This window comes from Hyperolius riggenbachi, chromosome 3 (assembly GCF_040937935.1).
Source record: "Hyperolius riggenbachi isolate aHypRig1 chromosome 3, aHypRig1.pri, whole genome shotgun sequence".
Taxonomy (NCBI): Eukaryota; Metazoa; Chordata; class Amphibia; order Anura; family Hyperoliidae; genus Hyperolius; species Hyperolius riggenbachi.
The window spans coordinates 42,821,236-42,834,076 of record NC_090648.1 but is presented as its reverse complement, the minus strand read 5'-3'; the positions used below and the strand labels follow the sequence as shown (position 1 = coordinate 42,834,076).

The window sequence follows — 12,841 nt, the reverse complement described above, 5'->3', positions numbered from 1 at the left end:
AAAACAATAATCAAGAAATTGTGTTTTAAAGGACCAAAAAAGGATGCTTGAAAGATCAAAAGGGAGGGACCTCCTCCTGATACTAAGAACTTCTTTCTGACACTGCACCTGAGATGAAAGGGGGGGGGGAAGTTTTATACATTCCTGGGGCTTGCTCCAGTCCCCTCCACGCAGATCGCTCCCTTGTAGCCATCCAAAGCCACCTGGACCCCCATTGTCTTTGGCCAGTCAGCGCAGACGCAGTTGCCTGTTCCCACTCCCCTGGTGCACAGGCGCAGAGCGCTCCTGGCGACTGGCCAAAGATAACGGGGCTTCTACTGGAACTAGGAGGCTTTGGGTGCTGCAAGGGAATGATCTGCTTGGAGGGGGCTGAGGAAAGCCCCAGGTATAAAACTTTTCCCTCCGTTTGTTTCAGGTTTACTTTAACGTATACCTGAAGTAGGGGGAAGTTCTATTTTACTTAGCTGGGGCTTCTCAAAGCTTAAAAGGTCCCTGAGTTTCCTTCCGGTCTACTCCATTGTGCCCATCCAAAAGATTGCCAAAAGTGGAGTACGATGTCTCCTCAATCCCTCTCCCGTAGCCAGATGCATTCTGGGAATGAGGCCCAGGTCCAGCCAGCAACCTTTCAGGGGGGTATAGTGGCTCGACTGCAGGCCCAGGAGGAAACCAAGGGACCTGTAGGGCTACTGGAGCTGGAGGAAGCCCCAGGCTTGCAGGCCTAGCTATTCATGTGGAAGTGGTAAGAGTATACTGAAATTTTTTACACTTCTTGTGGTGTGGAAATGGCTTATTACTGTTCCCAGGCTGATGGGGAGGAACAGTGGCTTCTCCAATATCAAAATGATCAAAGGTTGATAATTGAGTGAAAGCTTGCCATGCAGAAGGGTTTTCTAGCCAACCAATATTTTTCAGGATTTTTTTTCCCCGAAATTGCAGCAATCTCGAACATACGTGTGTGATAAATCAAACAATATCTTCAAAACTTCCAATCAACCTGAAAAATTGGATCGGATTGGTCAAATTAAATCAAAGTTTAAAATTTTTTAACGTGTGTGGCCACCTTAACACTTTCATTTGCAGAAGCGTTATTTCTTGCTTGTAATTCCTTTTGAAAGATCGTTAAAGGAGAGCCTTTTGTACCTCTGTAATAGCTGTAAATTGTGTCATGAATTGACTGACCCTTTATTGTGCTAGTTTTCTTTCCAGCAACTGCATTAACAATGATAAAAAAAATGTCTTCCAGTCAGAACCCAGCCATTCAGCTGTCTCTCGATATGTCAGTGCGGCCTTTGAAGAGGTCTCTGGGCTCTTTTCCACTATGAAATGCGATCGCGATTGCGTTTGCGATCGCAATCACGTTTCAATTTCCACCATGCGATTCCAATTGAGCTACTATACTCATTATAGTAAAGCTCAATCGCATCCAAAACGCGGCAGGACGATGATTGCATTTTGACCAAAATTGCATCGCAATCGGATCGCACTAATGGAAATTGCTGCTGCAGTTTCCATTAGTTTAATGTACCTTACGATTTGCGATCAGAATCAAATCGCAAATCGGAGGGTATTGGAAAAAGGCCCTAAGGGCCTCGTTCACAGTAAGGACGTTGCTGTACGCTTTTCACAGCGCATTTCGCTGTGCGCTTTTCTAGGTACCGTTTTTTCTATTGAGTCTAATGTACCACGTTCACATTTATGCACTTTTTGTTGCATGCCTTTCTGTGCGTTGTGCTGTGAAGTTTACAGCAATGCAAGTGAATGGTGGGGGGATGCGTTTTTTTTAACGCATAGAAGTGCATAGCAATGTGCTTTGGAGAGGCATTTTTACCCCTAAGCAAAAAGAAAAAAATCTTCATATGAAACAAATCTTTATTGGCAACTACAAAAAAGTGCAACACACTGAAACTCGTTATGAAACGCACATCGTATTTTTTATTATGCGCTTAAATATATTTCTGAGTGCACGCCACCCAATGTGAAGAAGGCCTTAGGGCTGGGGCCCCTTATAGTGTTACTAGCAGCATTTTCCAATCACCGGCGGTCAGTGGAACCTAATAGGGGTGCTCCCACTGCAGTGTTCCAATAGCAGGCCATTGCGTTCAAGGGAGCTTAGTGCCAAAATGCGAACACTCCGGGAATTGCGCTGAATATCGCGGTACTTCGCTATTTGGAAATCGCAGCTGCTAGCAGGCCCAAGCCTTTATTCTCAGTGAAGCAGTCTGATGGGGTTAGGAAACATATAAAAACATTTTGATGGGTAAAACAGAACGTCAGTCCTATGCTTTTCTCAGTCTGCAGGAACTATGGTTCCCTTGTAGTCAGCGGCTACGTGTCCCACTCAAGAAAAATTCAAGCAAAAGGAGGGCTCGTCCGGGATTTGAACCCGGGACCTCTCGCACCCAAAGCGAGAATCATACCCCTAGACCAACGAGCCAGCTGATCATCTGGTGTAATGTGAGAACCAGTTATACAAGAATTTCCAGCTGTGTACACAGAATACGTGTCTGACTGAAGTCACTGGAAAGTTACCGCAGAGCTGTCTGTGTCACATGATCTCAACTGGGGGATTTTCTGAACACTCCTCTTGTACAGAACTGTTCCACTGCAATGCAACCAGCCTTTATTAGCTGGAGGCAGCTGTTAATGTCAAACACACATAAGTGTTGTGTGATACAGCACAACCTCTGACAGGTACCTGAAGTGAGAGGGATATGGAGGCTGACATATTTATTTCCTTTTAAACAATGCAGATTGCCTGGCTTTCCAGCTGCACCTCTGCCTTTACTACTTTTATCCATAGACCCTGAACAAGCATGTAGCAGATCAGGTGTTCTGAGAATGGATCTGAACTCTTGCACAGGACAGAAGGACAGCATAGAGAAATGCACCCTGTATGTATTTAGAGGGTTTATGATAACGCAAAATTTCACGTAAAATTTTTGCATTTACGCCTATACGTAATTATGAATTGTTAATTCAATTGACTTTGTATAAGCATTTGTAATTACGCAGTAATTTAGGTGTCATTTTGTGCAGACTTTGGCGGTGAATAGCAAAGCCCCCATACATGCTACTGCCACCAAATTTGCTACATACCGTATTTTGCGCCGTATAAGATGCACCCAGGTTTAGAGGGCACAAACCAGGGAAAAAAGAAATGTATACTAAACCTGGTGCACCCATATTCCAGGAGTGTCTTATACATGTTCACCCTCAAATGGTGCCCTCCAGTGTCCCATAGGTGCCCTCCAGTGTCCCATAGGTGCCCTCCTGTGTCCCATAGGTGCCCTCCAGTGTCCCACAGGTGCCCTCCAGTGTCCCACAGGTGCCCTCCAGTGTCCCAAAGGTGCCCTCCAGTGTCCCATAGGTGCCCTCCAGTGTCCCATAGGTGCCCTCCAGTGTCTCACAGGTGCCCTCCAGTGTCCCACAGGTGTCCTCCAGTGTCCCACAGGTGCCCTCCTGTGTCCCACGGGTGCCCTCCTGTGTCCCACAGGTGCCCTCCAGTGTCCCACAGGTGCCCTCCAGTGTCCCACAGGTGCCCTCCAGTGTCCCATAGGTGCCCTCCAGTGTCCCACAGGTGCCCTACTGTGTCCCACAGGTGCCCTCCAGTGTCCCACAGGTGCCCTCCAGTGTCCCACAGGTGCCCTCCTGTGTCCCATAGTTGCCCTCCTGTGTCTCATAGGTGCCCTCAGTGTCCCACAGGTGCCCTCCAGTGTCCCATAGGTGCCCTCCAGTGTCCCACAGGTGCCCTCCTGTGTCCCATGGGTGCCCTCCAGTGTCCCATGGGTGCCCTCTAGTGTCCCATAGGTGCCCTCCAGTGTCCCATAGGTGCCCTCCTGTGTCCCATAGGTGCCCTCCTGTGTCCCATAGGTGCCCTCCAGTGTCCCACAGGTGTCCTCCAGTGTCCCACAGGTGCCCTCCAGTGTCCCACAGGTGCCCTCCAGTGTCCCACAGGTACCCTCCAGTGTCCCACAGGTGCCCTCCTGTGTCCCATAAGTGTCTCATAGGTGCCCTCCAGTGTCCCATAGGTGCCCTCCTGTGTCCCATAGGTGCCCTCCTGTGTCCCATAGGTGCCCTGCTGTGTCCCATAAGTGTCCCATGGGTGCCCTCCTGTGTCCCATAGGTGCCCTCCTGTGTCCCATAAGTGTCTCATAGGTGCCCTCCTGTGTCTCATAGGTGCCCTCCTGTGTCTCATAGGTGCCCTCCTGTGTCCCATAGGTGCCCTCCTATGTCCCATAGGTGCCCTCCTGTGTCCCATAAGTGTCTCATAGGTGCACTCCTGTGTCTCATAGGTGCCCTCCAGTGTCCCATAGGTGCTCTCCTGTGTCCCATAGGTGCCCTCCTGTGTCCCATAAGTGTCTCATAGGTGCCCTCCTGTGTCTCATAGGTGCCCTCCTGTGTCCCATAGGTGCCCTCCTATGTCCCATAGGTGCCCTCCTGTGTCCCATAAGTGTCTCATAGGTGCACTCCTGTGTCTCATAGGTGCCCTCCTGTGTCCCATAGGTGCCCTCCTGTGTCCCATCGGTGTCCTCCTGTGTCCCATAGGTGCCCTCCTGTGTCCCATAGGTGCCCTCCTGTGTCCCATAGGTGTCCTCCTGTGTCCCATAGGTGCCCTACTGTGTCCCATAGGTGACCTCCTGTGTCCCATAGGTGCCCTCCTGTGTCCCATAAGTGTCCCATAGGTGCCCTCCTGTGTCCCATAGGTGCCCTCCTGTGTCCCATGGGTGCCCTTCTGTGTCCCATAAATGTCTCATAGGTGCACTCCTGTGCCCCATAGGTGCCCTCCTGTGTCCCATAGGTGCCCTCCTGTGTCCCATAGGTGCCCTCCTGTGTCCCATAGGTGCCCTCCTGTGTCTCATAGGTGCCCTCCTGTGTCTCATAGGTGCCCTCCTGTGTCCCATAGGTGCCCTCCTGTGTCCCATAGGTGCCCTCCTGTGTCCCATAGGTGCCCTCCTGTGTCCCATAGGTGCCCTCCTGTGTCTCATAGGTGCCCTCCTGTGTCCCATAAGTGTCTCATAGGTGCACTCCTGTGTCTCATAGGTGCCCTCCAGTGTCCCATAGGTGCCCTCCTGTGTCTCATAGGTGCCCTCCAGTGTCCCATAGGTGCCCTCCTGTGTCTCATAGGTGCCCTCCTGTGTCTCATAGGTGCCCTCCTGTGTCCCATAGGTGCCCTCCTGTGTCTCATAGGTGCCCTCCTGTGTCCCATAAGTGTCTCATAGGTGTCCTCCTGTGTCTCATAAGTGCACTCCTGTGTCTCATAGGTGCCCTCCTGTGTCTCATAGGTGCCTGCTGTGTCTCATAGGTGCCCTCCTGTGTCCCATAGGTGTCCTCCTGTGTCCCATAGGTGCCCTCCTGTGTCTCATAGGTGCCCTCCTGTGTCCCATAGGCGCCCTCCTGTGTCCCATAGGTGCCCTCCTGTGTCCCATAAGTGTCTCATAGGTGCACTCCTGTGTCTCATAGGTGCCCTCCTGTGTCTCATAGGTGCCCTCCAGTGTCCCATAGGTGCCCTCCTGTGTCTCATAGGCGCTCTCCTGTGTCCCATAGGTGCCCTCCTGTGTCTCATAGGTGCCCTCCTGTGTCCCATAGGTGCCCTCCTGTGTCCCATCGGTGCCCTCCTGTGTCCCATAGGTGCCCTCCTGTGTCCCCATTCCCTGGTGCCAAGTGGGTAGCCCTCCTGTGTCTCATAGGTGCCCTCCTGTGTCCCATAGGTGCCCTCCTGTGTCCCATAGGTGCCCTCCTGTGTCTCATAGGTGCCCTCCTGTGTCCCATAGGTGCCCTCCTGTGTCTCATAGGTGCCCTCCTGTGTCCCATAGGTGCCCTCCTGTGTCCCATCGGTGCCCTCCTGTGTCCCATAGGTGCCCTCCTGTGTCCCCATTCCCTGGTGCCAAGTGGGTAGCCCTCCTGTGTCTCATAGGTGCCCTCCTGTGTCCCATAGGTGCCCTCCTGTGTCCCATAGGTGCCCTTCTGTGTCCCATAAGTGTCTCATAGGTGCACTCCTGTGTCTCATAGGTGCCCTCCTGTGTCCCATAGGTGCCCTCCTGTGTCCCATAGGTGCCCTCCTGTGTCCCATAGGTGTCCTCCTGTGTCCCATAGGTGCCCTCCTGTGTCCCATAGGTGCCCTCCTGTGTCCCATAAGTGTCTCATAGGTGCCCTCCTGTGTCTCATAGGTGCCTGCTGTGTCCCATAGGTGCCCTCCTGTGTCCCATAGGTGTGCTCCTGTGTCCCATAGGTGCCCTCCTGTGTCCCATAGATGTCCTGCTGTGTCCCATAGGTGCCCCCCTGTGTCCCATAGGTGTCCTCCTGTGTCCCATAGGTGCCCTCCTGTGTCCCATAGGTGTCCTCCTGTGTACCATAGGTGTCCTCCTGTGTCCCATAGGTGCCCTCCTTTGTCCCATAGGTGCCCTCCTGTGTCCCATAGGTGCCCTCCTGTGTCCCATAGGTGCCCTCCTGTGTCCCCATTCCCTGGTGCCAAGTGGGTAGCAGCTCTCTCCCGTGTCTATTGTAACAATAGTTTAGGCAGCCGGATCACATACCATATGGCCGCCGGGATCTGTGCGGTGTAATGCCGTCTCCTGTGCTGCCTCTTCTGCCCCGTGTTCCCGATGTCTCTATCACCGCTCCCCATGTGCATATGTTAAGTATGGGGAGCGATGATAGAGACATCGGGAACACGGGGCAGGAGACGGCATTACACCGCAAAGATCCCGGCGGCCATATGGTATGTGATCCGGCTGCCTGAACTATTGTTGCAATTAGTGCAATGAGTATATACACAGGGGAGCGGGCACACAAAGGCAGGGAATCCCCGACGTGGCGACGGTTCATATCGGCGGGCGTTCAGAGGTTGGGGATTCCCTGCCTTTGCCGTATAAGACGCAGGGACTTTTTCTCCCCATTTTTTGGGGGAAAAAGTGCATCTTATACGGCGGAAAATACGGTATGTCAAGTAAAAAAAAAACCTTGTAGTTTTTGAGAAAATCGATTTTAAAAATAAAAATGTTTTTTTAAACTCAGAAAAATCACAGCTTCAAAAACTATTTTTCTTTGTATTTTTAAAATCGATTTTCTCAAAAACGACAAGATCTTTTTGAAACATTCTTGTTTGGCTTGTACCCACTATCCTCCTTTACATATGTAGCGACTTTGGTAGCAATGGCAAGTATGGGAGCTTTGTGTAAATTCATGCATAATTGCAAATGCTTACAATAGCATACAAAATGAATGATGCTTTTTCCCCGAAATGTCACATTACAATTTGATGTGTAAATGCGAATTACAGTGGCGTAGCAATAGGGGTTGCAGAGGTTGCAACCACCACGGGGCCCTTGGACCAGAGGGGCCCCAAGAGGCCCATCCTCAACCACAGTATTAGCTCTCTATTGATCCCGTGTTGGTAGGATTCCCTTCTATAGATGCTTTAAATAGTAGTAATCATTAACACATTGTTTCCCATCCCTTTCTTGCACCTCTGACACTGTGGTTGTCCTTGATTGGTTTTGGTGCACCGTATCAATTGTTATGTATAGAGTGCCTGGGGGGCCCCATGTAAAACTTACACTGGGCCCACAGCTTCTTAGCTACGCCACTGGCGAATTACAATGTGTAATTACACATAAACGTAATTTCTGCTCATCCCTAATCTCCTCTGCCCTGGGATCCTCACCTGATTGGTAAACACAGGAAGTTAATCCTACGTCTGCTTCCATGAAAGCAGGAAGTAGACACTGCAGATGTATTGCAGGTTTTGTATCAGCTGTAACAAAGGAATGTTTTTCTTTGTTTTACTCTCAAACCGTGGCCCCATGTTGTGTGGCATAGGGAATGCTGTATTGTGGGGCTGAACATGAAACTGAGGGTTCCACATGATGTGTACATCGGGGACTGCATATAAAATCTGGGATGCATAAAAAGGTGGCCATACACAGTCCAATTTTTATTTTAAATTGAGGTTCAGCGATAATGGTCCAGTTTTTTGGTTCATTGGAAGTTCTAAGGAAGGTGAGTTAAACAAAAACACCCCTGTGAAGTCATTATAACTTGTTAAGGGAACATGGTACATTATTTTAGGCTATAGGGTCATTGGTGTCAAGGACAACCGAGGTGACATAATGAGATAGACATGTGTATGTACAGTGCCAAGCACACAAATAACTAGGCTGTGTTCCTTTTTTTCTTTCTCTGCCTTAAAGAGAATCTGTACTGTAAAATTCTTACAATAAAAAACATACCATTCTATTCATTATGTTCTCCTGGGCCCCTCTGTGCTGTTTCTGCCACTCCCTGCTGCAATCCTGGCTTGTAATTGCCAGTTTTATGCAGTGTTTACAAACAAAAGACATAGCGAGCGATAGGATGAGAGTAGCTCAGTGTGTGAGTCATACAGAGTGTGCAGGGGGCCTGGAGAGGGTGTGTATAGCTTCTACCCAATCACAAGCAGCACAGCACATTCCAGCCTGACTGCCTCAGCCCGACAGACCCGACAGAGGAGAGAAGATTAGATCATATAACAGAGATATTACAGCCACTGTGCAAATGGGTAAGGCTGCAGTAAGACAGCTATAGGAACATAAAGGATAGAATAAATAAGGCTCAAAATTTTGTTACAGATTCTCTTTAAAGAGTTAAATATCAGGTATGCAAGTGACTGTTTCTATACGGGTCAGAACTGGGTCAGACTATAGTACAACCCTCACTGATAAGTAATTACAGCCATAAAACACTTTCCTTTCAGTAAATGGCTTCCTGGAGCAGGAAAGCGATAAAAAGGGTCGATAGTTCATAGATTTTAGCTCTGGGATACTTCAGTGAAGGTGTCATTGAGCAGAGACAATGAAACAGTAAAAACTTAAAAACTAGATATAAATATAAAATAAAACTGTGGGATATCTAAAAAAAGTCATTTTTAAAAGGAGGATAGATACAATTGTTTTTCTCATCAGTTTTTTTTCACCTCGGATGTCCTTTAATGCCAAACTTTATTTCAATCTGCCTACCATTACAGATTGCCCAGCAAGTACCACGCCCAGCAAGCTCGTGGTGAACTAGAACTCTTAGGAGTGTGTAAGGAGCTGAAAGAGAGCAAAAAGCCAAGCTGCCATATCATTGCATTCCGGCAGTTCTGGAGGTGTGTTTAGATATCAAGGACAACAAAGGGACAATTTGCATATTTAGCAGTGATGCATATGTTCAGGGGAGGACTGGGACCTTTTGGCCTGGGGGGACAACACAAACTAGAGGCCCGTTTCACGCCATCCCCAGCCCAAAGCCATATCTTTCTTGTGTGCAAATCTTCAAATTGTGATGACTAACAGCCCCAGACACACACACACGCACGCACGCACGCACACACACACACACACACACACACACTCTGATGCCTAACCCCATTTCTCCGCACAATCTACCTGTCTGTGTCTGATGCCTAACCTTAAAGGAGTTATCAGGCTTTTTTTTTTTATGAAAATAAGTGCTACTTACCCAGGGCTCGTCCAGTCCCAAGCTCCCAGCATGTCCCTCGCCGCAGCTCTGCAGTCAGCTGTTCGCTGCCGCTGCCTCCCAGCCCCCGGCGATGACGTCAGGCCGACTGCGCCTGTGCGAGCGGCGCTGTCAATCACCGCCACATGGACCAGAGCGTACTGTGCAGACGCAGAACTACTGCGCCTGCGCAGTACACTCCGGTCCACGTGGCGGTGATTGACAGTGCTGCTCGCACAGGCGCAGTACAGGCCGACATCCAGGTCGGACTGGTGCCATCGCCGGGGACTGGGAGGCAACTGCAGCGAATGGCTGACTGCAGAGCTGCGGCGAGGGACATGCTGGGAGCGTGGGGCTGGAGGAAGCCCCGGGTAAGTAGCACTTATTTCAATAAAAATGCCTGATAACTCCTTTAAACACCCCCCCCCCCACACACACACACACAAACCTACCTACCTGGTGATGCCTAACCCCACTCCTGCCCACCCACCATACAAACTACTTGATATGTTCATTCCAAACGGAATAATCGATTTGCAAATGCCCTCTGTTTTAAGAAGTCAAATTTCTGTTTGAAACTGCCTATCTTGACCCTGAGAATACAATCCTCCAGCCTCTCCACCAAGTTCTTAACACACTTTGCCAGGCAGGGAGTGTTCATGTTGCTTCCACCAGTCACTTGACGCAGGTGTGAAAATATCGAACAGGATCTCCTGCTTTGTGCAATCAATGGCTTGGATAGGAAGAGGAGATACCTGGGCTGTCTGTACTGAAACAAGGTGGAAAATAAGTTGGTGCTGGTGGCTAGTCTTAAGGTGCGTACACACATCAGACCATAGTCTTTGGAAAATGAAAGATCACAGACCAATTTTACCCCCTTTCATGTAGTATGAGAGCCATACCTACACAGTCTTTTCTATGGAGCTGAACTCCCCATCAGATAGAAATCTTTGCAAGATGCTGCACACACAGATGCTGTACAGACACAAAAGATCATTATCTGCAAAAGATCTGTTCCTTCAAAATGCATTCATAGTCTATGATATCTGCAGATCCTCATACACACCTAGTTTAACATTCATCTGCAGATCAGACAATCATCTGCAGATCTGAAGATCCATCCTGGTGGATCTGATCTGCAGAAAAATGTCAGTTAACCAAGGTGTGTATGATGATCTGCAGATCTCATAGACTATGAATGCATTTTGCAGGAACAGATATTTTGCAGATACTGATCTGTTGCATATGTACAGCATCTTTGTGTGCAGCATCTTGCAAAGATTTCTGTCTGATGGGGAGTTCAGCTCCATAGAATAGACTGTGTAGGTATGGCTCTCATACTACATGGAAGGGGGTAAAATTGGCCTGTCATCTTTCATTTTCCAAAGACTATGGTCTGACGTGTGTACCCACCCTTAAAATAGCCTAGTGCAAATTGAATTGGAAGTTTAATTTGTAATAACATTACATTGGGACATTGTAACCTTTTGTGAACATATTTTGGAAAATTCCGACCAACCATATTTTATCTTATGATTACTGCGGAAATATATTTGCAATAGATTACAATGTTGTGCTTATACAATGCAAACATGAAATAGGCGAAGCTTTGGAATGAAGGACCCTTTTGCACTTGGTACAGTTCACTTGGGTGCGATGTTCTGCATCATCACACTGCAGCCGTCCCCAAAAGTCATAGCGATGTGGTGCTGCCATATAGGTAGGCATGCTTTGCAATGAGAATAGGCCTCATTCCGGGTTAAAGAGAACGTTAGCAAAAAAAGGGGGAAAAAAAAGAAAATCAATACATTGCAAAGTGAGACGTTAAAAAAATAGAAGAGGGATCAAGAAATGATTGATATTCACCATGTAATTTGTTCATAATGTTTGATCCACAATCAGCCTGCACGTCATCATCTTTACTGCTGGCAGACATGAAAAAAAAAACTGCACCAACTGCCATTATCTATAACCACACCCCCTAAACATTGCCATAGGTTAAAAGGTTGTTTTTTTTATAGCTATACAGGTAGTCCCCGATTAATGAACGCCCGACTTACGAACGACCCGACGATACGAATGGCGTGGATTCTGTGTTTCCATGGGAACAAGCCACACAAAAAAAATTTCAAATTGGACCTAGCAGTTTTTGAGAAAATCGATTTAAAAAAAATTCAAAGAAAAAATGGCTTTTAAACTTGTATAAGCAGTATAAGCAGGCACAGAGGGCAGAGGTGACACAGAGGGGGACAGTGGTGGCACAGGGGGGCACATAGGAGGTACAGGGGACAGAGGTGGCACAGTGCTCTGACTTTAGAACAGATTCAGGTTAAGAACGAACCTACAGTCCCTATCTTGTTTGTTAACCGGGGACTACCTGTATGCACAGAGGGAGATACTAGTTGCTTAGCAGTTGGGAACAGCTGAAATTTCCCATAATGCAACAAGGCTCACAGACAGGAAACTGTCAGGACCTAGGTACTGCCATCACACTGTGGGAGGGGTTTCACCACAATATCAGCCATACAGAGCCCCCTAATTATCTTTTTGAGAAAAGGTAAAGATTTCTCGTGAAAAAGGGGGTATCAGCTACTGATTGGGATGAAGTTCTATCCTTGGATAAAGTTCCTCTTTAAAGGGAACCAGAGATGAAGCACCCTCATGTATTTTACCATATATATCAGTGGGAACATTAGAGAAAACACCTACCTTGCTTTCTGTTTCATTCTGCACTGCACAGCTTGCTTCTAATCAGCCCTGATAAAATCCCCGACCGAGCATTCAATCTGGCTTTGCTCAGGAATATTTATAGCTCAGTCTGTATTCTCTCATGTCTTTTCAAGTCCAAGCCTGCCCCTTGCTGGCTCTGCTCAGGAATCATTATCGCTGAGTCATTATAGCAAAGCCAGACTGAATGCTGAGTCTGGGATTTTATCAGGTCTGATAAGAAACAAACTGTGTAGTGCAGAATGAAACAGAGAGAAGGGTAGGTGTTTTCTTTAATGTTCCCACTGATCTATATGGTAAAATACATGAGGGTGCTTCGTCTCTGGTTCCCTTTAAACATGTACGATGCACAGATGCTTGTTGTCATGACGGGACCTGCTGCAGCACGTTCTGGTTGCAAGAAGAGACTGAGCACTGACTAGAATGTCTTGTCTTTCAGCCGGTCCTGTTTCCTGGGAACTGATTTTAAGATGGATCTTGGCGTTCGCTTCTATGTTTCTGCTGGCGTGTGTCCCCTTTATGATTCCTCCCCGCACACTGGCCACCAGCGGGTCCTGACAAGCAGGTCTAGTAAGGACTTCCACAGAGATGGGCTTCTTCTCAGAACCTTCCCAGAATTCCAAGGAGGGGACACTGTTGT

At 48.2% G+C, this 12,841-nt stretch overlaps 1 non-coding gene across 1 annotated transcript; it reads right to left on the bottom strand.

Moving 5' to 3' along the window:
* Positions 1-2,362: 2,362 nt before the first annotated feature.
* TRNAP-UGG (transfer RNA proline (anticodon UGG)) lies at positions 2,363-2,434 on the bottom strand. The gene has a single exon. It is a non-coding gene; the product is annotated as a tRNA-Pro (tRNA).
* Between the last annotated feature and the right edge of the window lie 10,407 nt (positions 2,435-12,841).